A 12,597-nucleotide genomic window follows, 5' to 3' on the forward strand; every position below is an offset into this window, starting at 1 on the left:
GATATGCCCCAGACCCAAATACAACAGTGATAACATATGGACCCAGCCAGTTTGATTCAAACTTTCCTTGATGTTCTCTGTTTGGTTGGTTATGAGGATTCTCCCTGATAACAAGATCACCTACCTCAAATGTATGATGTTTAACTCAATGATTATAGCTTTTACTCATGCACTACTGATAAGCTTTGAGGTAGTTGTATGCAGCTTGTCATCTTTCATCAAGTAGTTCCAAGTCTTGAAGATGAGAGACTCGGTATGCTTCATCATCTATCAGATTATGTAAAGAAACCCGTAGAGATGGTATCTCAACCTCAATAGGAAGGATGGCTTCTGCGCCATAGACCAGTGAGTAGGGAGTTGCGCCTGTAGGGGTTCAAATACTAGTTCGATATGTCCATAGTGCTGGATTTAATTGAACATGTCAATCATGTACGACATCATTGAATGTCTTTTTGAGGATTCTCAATATGTTTTTGTTCGATGCTTTGGTCTGACCATTTCCTTGTGGGTAATAGGGAGTGGAAAAGTGGTGTTGGATGTGAAACTTCTCACAGAGCTCACGGACATCCTAATGTTTGAAAGGAAGCCCGTTATCTATGATGATGGACATGGGTACACCATATAGGTAGATGATGTAATTAAGGATGAATGAGGCAATCTTCTTGATGGTAACTTGGGTAAGTGGAACAACTTCGATCCACTTTGTAAAGTATTCGGTGGCGGTAATAATGAATTTATGACCATTGGATGAAGATGGATGAATTTTACCCACAAGGTCAAGTCTCCATTGACAAAAGGGCCATGGTGTTGTGATTGGTTGCTATTCCTATACTGGCGCATGTATAAGGTCTCCATGAACTTGACATTTCTTGCATTTTCTGACAAAATAGTAGGAGTCTTTTTCCATGGATGACCAATAGTATCCAATGTGCATGATCTTCTTTGCTAAGGAAGGACCACTGGAGTGAGTCCCACAAATTCCTTCATGTACCTCTTCCAAGGCATTTATTGTCTCTTCTCATTCCAAATATTGAAGGAGAGTACCATCAAGATTGTGTCGATATAGGGTTTCAGCAATGATGGTGTATCGAGCGGTTTGTCGAATGAAGGTTTTGTGTTGGTTATTCGATTGGTTAGGAGGAAGTGTGTGATCATGGAGGTATGTGTAGAACTCACCATACCATGGGGATTCAAAACATATCATCTTAGATTCGGGGATATCGTAAGCGGGAATCCAAAGCTGTTCTACCAAGAATTCACAGCGTGCTGAATTCTATGGAAGATCTAGGAGAGATGCAATGGTAGCCATGGCGTCAACAACTTGATTCTAATATTTGGGTATTAGCTCAAAGTTGATGGTCATAAATGATGCTTTTAAACTATCCACCATTTTCTTGTACAACATGAGTTTATCATCCTTGGTATGATATTCATCTGTGACTTGTCAGATGACCAATTGGGAGTCGCCATATATTTGAAGCTCTTTCAGTTTCCATTGTATGGCTAGTTTGAGTCCTATGATCAGGGCCTCATATTTTGCTATGTTGTTTGTACATGGAAAAGTTAACCTGTAAGACTTTGGGATGCTGTCACCTTGAGGTGTGATAAATAGAATGTCTGCCCTCGAGCCATGCCTAGTATATGAACTGTCAAAGTAGAGCTTCCATGGTTGCGTTGCTGTGATCATGAATATCTCTTCATCTAGGAAGGTAGAAAAAAGAGGATGATTAGCTATGAGGGGTGCATCAACCAACTGATCTGCAATAGCTTGTCCCTTGATAGCCTTACGGTCCACATACTCGATCTCAAATTCACTTTGAATCATCACCCATTTGGCCAAGCAGCCTGTCAATGCTGCTTTGTTGAGTAGTTACTTTAGTGGATCGATCTTTGCAATGAGTTGTACTTTATGTGTTAAAAAATAGTGCCTCAGTTTAGTGGTTGTCAAGATTACTGCTAGGCAATTTTGCTCAATAGGTGTGTAATTGAGTTCATAGTCGGCCAGTGTGTGAGAGATATAGTATATATCACACTCTTTATCTTCTGCATTATGTTGTGCTAGTAGTACTCCCAATCCTGTATTAGTTGCTGAAATATAGAGAAATGGAGGTCTACTTGGATCTAATGGGATCAACAACAGTGTATTCATGAGATAGTCCTTAAGCATCTGGAATGCTTGCTGGCATTTGACATCCCATTGAAAGCGGATATTTTTGTGTAACAAAATGTGTAAAGGAATGGTACTTATCTGCTAGTTGTGCAATGAATCTTCGGATGGATTGAAGCCACCCTTGTAATGTCCTTAGTTGACTGATGTTCTTTGGAGGTGGCATGCCCATTATTTCTTTTAACTTTGATGGGTTGACCTCAATGCCTTTGCTTGAGACAATGTATCCTAGAAGCTTCCCTAAGGTTACTCCAAAGACACATTTCTTTGGGTTGAGTCGAAAATAATATTGTTCCAGTCTGTCAAAGATTTTCTCTAATATCTCCAAGTGACCCTCTCTTGTTAATGATTTTGCTAGTAAGTCATCAACATAATCCTCCATTATGGTATGCATCATATCATGAAAGATGGTGGTCATTTCTCTTTGATAAGTCGCCACTACATTCTTTAGACCAAAAGGCATTACATTCAAACAGTATGTTCCCCATGGACATGTGAAGGTCATCTTATGTTGATCCTCTGGTGCGATCTTTATCTAGTTTTACCCTGAAAAGCCATCCATGAGAGAAAGCATGACATGTCCTACTGTTAGGTCCATGATCATGTCAATTTTTGGTAGGGGGAAGTCATCTTTAGGACATGCCTTGTTTAGATCTCTGAAGTCAGTAGAGATATGGATGCCCCCATTTGGTTTGCCAACAGGTACAATGCTGGATATCCAATCTGCATAATCAATTGGTCTAATAAAACCAACATCCAGGAGTTTCTTAAGTTCTGCTTTGACTAGTACCACAATCTAGGGGTGCATCTTGCGAAGCTTCTATTTAACAGACTTAGTTCCTTCTACTACAGTGAGGTTATGCATGACTAAATTAGGATTGAGACCAGTCATGTCTCCATATGACCATGTGAAGTTGATTTGACACTTTTGGAAGAATTCTATAAACTTAGGTTGTTCCTCCGGAGTCAAAAAAGATGCCAGATGTATGTGGTGAGGAGTTTTAGGAGTCCCTACATTGAATTCTTTTGTTTCCTCAATAAGGATTATTGATTGTTCCCGATTTGCACTGGAGGGGAGGATGTCAAACCTTTCATCCATAGGTGCCTCAGGGAGGTTTTCACCGTTGGATATTCTCTTTCTTTTTACTTTTTTGGGATCAAACAATGCCATAGTATGGTTTTCACTAGAAGATCCATGTTTTATTGTAATATTTTTGTAGTTGAAAGGTTTGGCATCCGCCTCGAAGTATGTTGCATTATTAAGTTCAATGGCGAATCTAGCTTTGTGATCTCTGCTAGGTATGTTATCCCGTAGTTCCAAAAATTCAATGATCTCCTTATCATTTTGGAATTGGTCAAGGCATGGGGGTTTAGATTGGTTCCATTTAATGAGTTCAGGATGGATAATGGGCATTACCTCATCGATCAGGTTAAGTTCATAAGATGTGTCAGTGAGGGTTAAGATGTTGTGGTGAAGGTTGTTGATGGTACTCTCCCTATCATAATTAGGCGTAGGATGTGACGTAGGGTCTGTGGAAGGTTTTCCCAGTTCAGGAACCCAAGAGGTTTTAATCTGTTCTTCTTCGTAAACAAGGATTTATTTGTGAGGTAGAGGTGGTGATGCGTCTTCCTCATCTGAAGTATTGAGATGTATGGAATCAAATTCCCACTCATGTGAGTCAGTCTCTGAGTTTCTTTCCAGCATCCGATTACTATACCAAACTAGGATATCGTTTTAGTTAAACACTGCAGGTGTGATCTGGTGATGTATCTTTGGACATGGAATGGTTGGTGTTGCGGGGAGGATTATTGGGATCAGTGAATCCAATACTAGGAGTATCAACATTTTTGAATCTATTATTTCTGATGGAATTATAAGTGTCATCGATACTGTTGGGGGTTGTGATACTACTGATGGTGTTGTTGATGTGGTTGCTACTGTTGATGGAGTTGTTGGTTTGATTGGTGGGATGATTGGTTTTGTGGATGTTATTGCTGGGATTCTCAGCCTTATTAGGGCAGTTAGTGTGGTTCTTGGTGCTACTGATATAACCAAGGGTGGCCTCTTTAGAGTATTAGGATGATATAGAGGTTTGTGGGGTTTCCTTTTGACTATGAGCTTAAGAAGAGTCTCCTTTTGAAAGACTAATCTAGTGTTATCTTTAGGCTTTAATTCAGGTTGCAATGGCTTGTGTCATCCTTGCTTGTAAGGTCCTAAAGCACTCTAACCATCATAGCCCATTCTTTGCATAATGGTAAGGCTTTTTCCATATTGATTTGTGGGAAGCTTAGCTTGTGGGATTTCCATGGTGATGGGGTCTTTATAGATCCATTCTGCTAAGTCCTGATCTCTGGTCTCCTCTTCCCGACTCTTTCCAAGGATAAAAGCCACCAAAGTACATGTTGTCTTGACTAATGGTGCTTGAAGTAACCTTTGAGTCTTACCATGAGTTCTAGGGGGAGTGGGTAGTTTCCCAACACAAAAGAGTTGGCTTAGATTGTACTCCACAGGACCTTCCTCTGTCATTTTCATTTTTAGCTTCTCTTGCTTTGGTATAGTGGTGTTTGAACTGGAAAGAGGGGTTGGAATTACATATGATGTGGATGGGATAGCTTCTCTATTGTTTGGAATGGTAATCTCTGGCTGATGGTTGATATTGTTACAATATGCAAATGGATTTGCATCACCCATGATTGTAATTTCTACACCGTTATGAGGGAACTTCATACACTCATGATAGGTGGATGGAATGACTTGCATGAAGTGTATCCAAGGTCTTCCTAACAACAAATTATACAATAGAGGAAGGTCCAATACTTGACATATGATGTGCTTCACCACTAGGCCCACTCAGATTGGTAACACAATTGCTCCTTTTGAAGAACGCTCTGCATCATCATAGGCTTTTATGGTTATCTTTTTGCGGGGGTCCACTGATTCAACTACATATCCCAATGCTGTGACCAACTATAATGTACATATATTTAGGCCGGCTCCATTGTTGACCAAGACTTGCTTGATCCTATGTTGGTTGATAAATCCTTCAATATGGAGTGAGGCGTTATGAGGTTGTTGGAAGGATGTATTGTCACTTTCAGAGAAAGTGAGACATGGTGATGTCCTCAAATTACCAACCATAGCTTGAAATTCAACTATATTTAGTTTGGTAGGGACTGATGCCTCTTGGAGAGCTTGATCCAAGATTGTTTTATGAGACGGGGATAGGAGCAAAATCTCTAAGATGGATATAAGTGCGGGCATCTTATCTAATTGTTCCACAAGGTCATACTGCTTTGGGATGGAGGTTGTGCCTTGTGGAGTTGCTTTAATGGTGATCTTGCTATGACGCGTAACAACATTGTAGGTAGGGCTTGGATCTTTGATGGTAATGGTTGCAATTTGTTCATTGGCATCATATAGGTGATTCATAGTGTAATTATAGGTGACTCATGTATAATCATTGGTATCTGTGTTTCATCCTGAAGTGGAAGGACCCCTTTGATCTTGTGATGGAAGCAGATTCTTAAACTTGAGATGATCATTATTTGATGTTTTTGGGTTGTTTCCTTCAATTTCAATCTCTCCTTGGTCAATAAGATCCTAAACAAGATCTTCCAGTCTATGACAATTACTTGTTTTATACCCTTTCCCTTGGTGGAATTTGCAATGTTCGTTAACTCTCCACCATGGAGGTTTGACCTAAGGTTCGTAATTAGATGTCTTTGGTAAGGTCACCAGATTTGAAGAGACCAATTGACGTAGAACTGTTTCAATAGGTTCCCCTAAGGGAGTGTATGTACATTTTGGTTTATAATTTTGTTGTTGTTGCCTCAGTTCCTCTTGTGCTGCATTGCGTCCTTGATTTTGCGAAGGAGCAACCATGTTTTTCTTAGGAGGTGGATTTTGCCCCGAAAATTGGACCACAGGTTGTGCACTCTTTATAGTCCTTGCATCTACAACCTCGTCATTGACGATGTTTTTGTTTTTATTCCAGAAGTTGGGTTTGTCACTTTCAAAGCATGGGCGAGATCCATCTTTTAGTTCATTGTATATCTTGATAAGTCCATTTTTATTGAGGGCCCGTTCACATTTTAACCCTTGGGCGATCATGTTAGCAAAGGATTATGTGCCTTTCATGTCTAGGTGGAATTCCATTTCATCGTTCAAGTTGGAAATAAATATTTCCACTAGCTCTCATTTAGGTAGATGAAGAGAACGCCTACTAGATAGTTGTCTCCACCATTGCAGGAAAGTTGAAAAATAGTTCCCCTATTTTTTGCTTAGTATTACACAGATCTTCCATGGTGACATCGCGTTCTATGCTGTGTGAATAATGTGCAATGAATTTTTGGACCAATTCTTCGAATGTCCTAATGCCGCTTGTTAGTCAGGAAAAGCATTGTGTGGTTGTCCCTCCCAAACTCTGAGGAAAGAGGTGCATTAGATATGTGTCTTCATATGCCACTTCTAGGCAAGCTAAGTGAAATTCCCTGACATGATCTCAAGGGTCTCCTTTTCCCTGATATTTTTTAAACTTAGGTGTTTCAAACCCTCATGGAAAAGGTGGCATATGTAAATTACTATCAAAGGGATAGGGACAACTATCATTAAGTGAAAACTGGGTAGTTTTCACATCACTGTGGAGTTGTTGGGCTATATTCTCGACTTCTTGCATCAACATGTCAATGTCATTAGGAGGAGGAGGAGGTGGGGGATTTCCTTGATTAAGGTCATATCTGAAGTTATCTTGACCTCTTCCACCCTCATTATGACTATGGTGTTCCGATGCTTTCCATAATTGTGCAGTATCAAAATCAGAGGTTAGTTTGGCTCCTTCTTGAACAAATCTCAAAAAGTGAGCATCAACATTGTTTTTGAGGATTTCATCGAAAAGTCGATTGAAGAGGGGGTTGTGTTGTGCCCTTTCTATGGCTTCGGGAGTGGGAGTACTAGGATTTTCATCATTTGCATTTCCTCCAAGGGCTTATTGGAATTCATTGAGATTTTCCTCCTCTTCTTCTTCAAGTTCTAGTTGCCTAGTCCTTGATCTGGTTTGAGCCATTTTGTTTGAGAGTTGTTGTTGAAGTTTGGTGAAAATGATTGTGAGCTAGTGATGGAATGAGAGATAAATGTTTGGTGAAGTGTTTAGCATATAGATCCCTAACAGTAAAGGTTTGATGTTACCAAAGTCCTTCTATGAATTGCTTGTTGTGTTTGTTGACAATGTTTGATATGATAAGGTATAGCAAGGTCTGAGATGTGTTACAAACAAAGCTACCTAGTAATGAGAGGATGCACTCATAGACTAGTTTTAACCTACATAGAAATGCCTCTTAGGATGAGTTTATCCTAGATGTAGAGACACTCTAAAGAGTGATATGTTGTTTTGATTTAAGCAATATCTAAAAAGAACTTAGGACAAGACCTCTTTATGTTTCAAGAGTTGGAATGGATTGATGATGTATGAATGTGAGAATGGATGAAATTTTAACTTCAATAAACACTTTATGTTACGAAGGGGACAAATTCTTCTTCTTGTCTCTCGGGGGTTGATGGTTCTTCTCGAGCTATGTTATATGTAATGTAGATGTATGAAAAGAAGGTAGGATTGATTTTTCCTCCTTTTGTTTTTATGATAACTCAAATCTCTATATTGAGTAAAAGATTTGTGGTTCAAAGACTCTTGATAAAAATCGTTGGATTTTCATTGAATATATAAACGCATATGATGCAAGCAGGCTCTGTGTGAGACAAAAATTTGTCTATTGAGATAGAAAAATTTCCCTCTTTTGATGAAAGCCTTTGAGCTCAATGGTCTTTTCTTCAGATTGATATGTTGATGAAGTTTCTTCCTTCTGAAAATGTCAAGGATGATCATATAATTTGATATCTTTTTTGCACTTTGTTTTGATTTTTTACCAAATATTTGGTTTTGAAAATTGGTGTTGGATGAATACTTGTTTTTGAATTGGTTTTGATTTTCTTTGACAAGAAAACAGAGCAAGCACACAAACACAATAATGTTGCCTCAAAAGGCACAAATAAGTGTGGGTCTAAATCAACCCAATCTTTGAACTTTTTGACCCCTTTCCAAATATTTTTGTGTATGTTTTTCCAAAAGCCTGAAGTCAGCTCAATTTATCACTGGTCCGACACAAAATGAAGACACATTAAAACACACTTTATCCATAAGGTCAAATGGCCAGTTGCAATAATTTCAGCCCACATATTGATATTTCTTCAACTTTGGTACTACATACCTTATGAGTCCTGCTGTAGTAGGTAAGCATGTGATATACTAAGTCTTGTGTGAGCATAATAGATAGATGATCCCTATGATGGGGGAGTCACCACTTTTATCAAGCTACAAGTAGCCTTTCAAAAAGCCTTGTTTCTACTCAAGGAAATATGTATGGTGAGTATCTTGGGAGAAAAACCATCTATGCTCTTGCACTGAATTTATCACAAATATTCTCAATCAATAGAATGGGTGGGTTTCTATATAAAAAGGTGTCTAGTAATTTTCGATGTTTTTGGACATAAGTTCATTCTGCAGTGACTCACTTAAGAGTCTTGTAACTTGTGGTGGGGACCATATGTCCTTTTGGAAAGTTACACTATAGGAACAACTATACCCAAGTCTACAACTTTCGCTCACACCTGATTTCTATAGCAGCTCAAAAGATTTACCACGAGGTTGTTCCCAAGAGTGATGTGTCTCTTGGCAGACCTCTCTTAAAAAGAATTTTTTTGAGTGTTACTAACACTTTTCTCTTGCACCTCGGACCATGAATGCCAAGGGAGAGGATAGTGTGTGTCAGAAGTAGAACGTCTCGACAAACTTTACACAAGTGTGCCAATCACCAAAAACACTTGTTCTTTTTAACCAAAATATAGCAATGTGATCTAGCTATTTGGAGATGTTGCTCCAACAATCATGGTGTTCTTTTTAACTTCAAAGGCAAAATGTTTTGTAGTCTAAGAATTTGAAATCCTAGTCAACTGAATTGAGAACACGTTTTTGCTTGAAGTAAAATCGCTTTGAACTTGAAGGAAAAATGGCTTGTTCTTTCTTGCCCAAAATGATGTGTGGATTGTCATTTCTTTAAGTTGATGCAAGAAACAAAATTTGTGTTGTTGATTTTAAGCACCAAAATAAAGATTTTTCTCCTATCTTGCAAAAAAGAAATTTTGTTGGGTTTTGAAATTGTGATTCTTTTTACCTTTGACAAATGAGATTCTTTTTACAAGCCCAAAACAAAAATGTGTGACTCTTTTTAAGAGCCCAAATTGAAAAGTGAATTTTATTTAAACTAAAATAAAAGTGAATTAATTTTTAAGCCAACTTTGAAAAAGTTAGTAAAACAACTAAATTTACTTCCTAATCTAATTTTAAAACCTGCACAAAGAGATAAACAATTAGCAAAAATGATTATGGTGGGCTTCTACAAGCCTAAATTCTGATTTTTCGGTCACAAAAAGCCTTTCTTACAACTCTCTGTTGTAATAGCACTACTATTTGTGAAAACAGAAGTGCCATTTAACATGAAAGTGCTAAATAACAAATGAAATCGCTAAAATAAGTGCAAAAACGCTAAAAGAACTCTGTCAGACAGACTTAATTCTAGCAAACAGTGAGTTGAAAGTGCTAAAAATAGATACGATAGCGCTATCTAATGGTCAATAGCGCTAAAAGACGGACAATAGCATCAGTTGAGAGACAATGTCGCTATTATTAGGAATAATAGTGCTAAAGTACCCACTTTCAAAGGCACTAAAACGTGAACTAAGGCACTAAAGCATGACCTGTGTGTCAATGAAAACATGCAAAAGTTAGTAGTTTTAAAAAAAATGATATCGGGAGGTTGCATCTTCGATTCACGTCAGGTTCACCAAATGATGCTCTACAAAAAGGATGGTTAGGATGACAAACACTAATAAAAAAGCAACAAACAAGTGTTAGTGTTAGGAAATCAAAGATCAAACTCTATCCTAAGCAAGCATATCAATAGAGACACTAAAAGAAAAATAGAACATTTAACAAAGAAAATAAATGCATCAAGGCATCTCCAAATGCCTTCCACCATGCTTGTAGCTTCTCCTCCCTTGTTCCTCTCCTCTCCAAGTTCCCAAATGAATGTAGCTCTTAGCAGTTTTTTGCACTATTCTGGATGTCTTATGGAGGTTCAAGATTGTAAATGCTTTAAACTATGCAAATGCAAGTGTAAAACAAACTAAATATGATATATTATGTAATTAACTAAGATTAATTTTAGCCCAAAATGACAATGTGAGATGATTATGCTAAATGCTCTCTAAAATTCACTATAAGTTAGATGTGTTGGCAAATGCACACTCCAATGAGACATTGTAGGTGATTGAAGGTTTTGTAATTGATGGCAACCTTACAATCCTATGACACCGGTAAGGCAATTCACCGGCACTACCAAGATCAGATTCTACATCGACACTCAGGCTACTAACACCGGCAGTAAAAGGAAGCATACCGGCACAGGAAGCCGACAAGAATTTTATTGATAATGTATTTTGTTTATTATTGTAAAAATATTGTAAGCCGACTTGGCATAATGTAAAATGACTCTTATATAAGAGAGATCATTGCAGGAACATTGTAATGATAAAGGATAAAGTATGGATGAATGTAATTAGGCAAAATAAGGCAAACCTATTATGCGAATTATAGGTTAAGGGTTCATGTAAGTAGCAAAGCTATAAACTGATACTGGATCTGACATAGTAGATGCTATTTTGAAGAAGTACAAGACATTGGATTTATATAATCCATTTTGTAAGTTAGTGAGACTTCTATTTTGAGCAATGAGCTCTAGGCACTTGGCCTTCCTGCATGTGAAGGCCACTCTTGTAACAGTAATATTCTCTTATTGGCCAGTAAGTGAATATTGTGGGTCACAAATCCCATCGAGTTTTTTCCCACACCGGGTTTCCTCGTTAAAATATTGTGTTATGGTGTGTTTTTCATGTGGTTGTTTCCATCTCTGTTTATTGCATTATTTTTTGCTTACCGATACACAGTTTTAAATTGCTCTACATGTTGTTAGTTAAGAAATTCTAACTACCAGTCAGATACTAATTCACCCCCCCTCTCAGTATTTGTGGGAATCCTAACAATTGGTATCAGAGCCCGGTCCTCTATTTTCAGAAGCCTAACAACTTGAGGAAGATCTTGACATCGGTAGACATGGAAAATTTGATGAAGCAATTGGAAGCAGCTCTCTCAGATTTTGATACAGAAAAATTGAAAAATATCAAACTTGAAGATGATCTAAAGGCAACTCAGGAAATTATTCAAGCACTTCAAGAAAATCTTACCATTGCAAGAAACAAGAGAAGAAAACTCTGTGAAAAAATGCAAATTGAGGATGATGAAAAAGAAACTCTTAATGATATGATAAACAAGTTGAAGCTAGAGAATATAACAACAAAGAATGAGATGCAGGATATGACTATGAGATTTGTAAGCAAATTGAAGATAGAAAGAAGAATGAAGAAGATTTGACTAGAAGACTAAGTGATGCAGGAAATGAGAACACCAGACTTAGCTATGAAAATGATTTGTTGAAAACAAATCTAATGCATACACAGAATGACTCCAATGAACTGATGAGGCAAAAGGAAATCTTAGAAAGAGAACTAGATACTGCAAATCAGCACAAAGAAAAATTCAAGAAAAGCTCAGAAGAACTTGGTGACTTGCTGAAGAAACAAAAACCTAAAGGTGACACTTGTGGAATTGGCTTTGAAGTTGGTGAAAGCTTTGGTACTACAAACACACAAGATCATAGACAACCGGTAAGACAACCTACTTACAAATTCAATGGCAAATGCTTTAACTGATAGTTCTGATGCTTAATGTAAGTACAGATCCAATAGCCAACAAGATGAGAGGGGGGCGTGAATCATACAAACTTAATCTTCCATAAAAACATCAGATTCAACCTCAGTAACATATACTTTAGTAAGATAACCAAAACTGCTAAACATGCAAACTCAAAAGCATATAAACATCATAAACCTTATAACACCAGATTTAACATGGAAACCCAAATAGGGAAAAACCACTGTGGGATTTCGGACCCACTAAGAAATATACTCTTCTAGAGTATGCTCGGTTAAAAGAAAATCCTGTTAAAGATTACAAACACATTGCTAGATGTGACCCGGTTAAGGGATTTCCCTCAGATCTGTTAGGATCTTCACCTTGCTAGAAGTGACTTTGTTAAAGGATTTCAAACACTCAATTAGAATGTCACCTTGCTAGAGGGTTTTACAAATAAGACTATTAAGTCCACTCGGTTAAGAGATTTTCTATCACTTTCACAAAATAACAGTAATAAAAATCTATCTACAACTTCACATCTAAAATGCTAAAGCAGATTCTTATTTGTTC

Source organism: Cryptomeria japonica, chromosome 10, assembly GCF_030272615.1.
Source record: "Cryptomeria japonica chromosome 10, Sugi_1.0, whole genome shotgun sequence".
NCBI classification, from domain to species: Eukaryota; Viridiplantae; Streptophyta; class Pinopsida; order Cupressales; family Cupressaceae; genus Cryptomeria; species Cryptomeria japonica.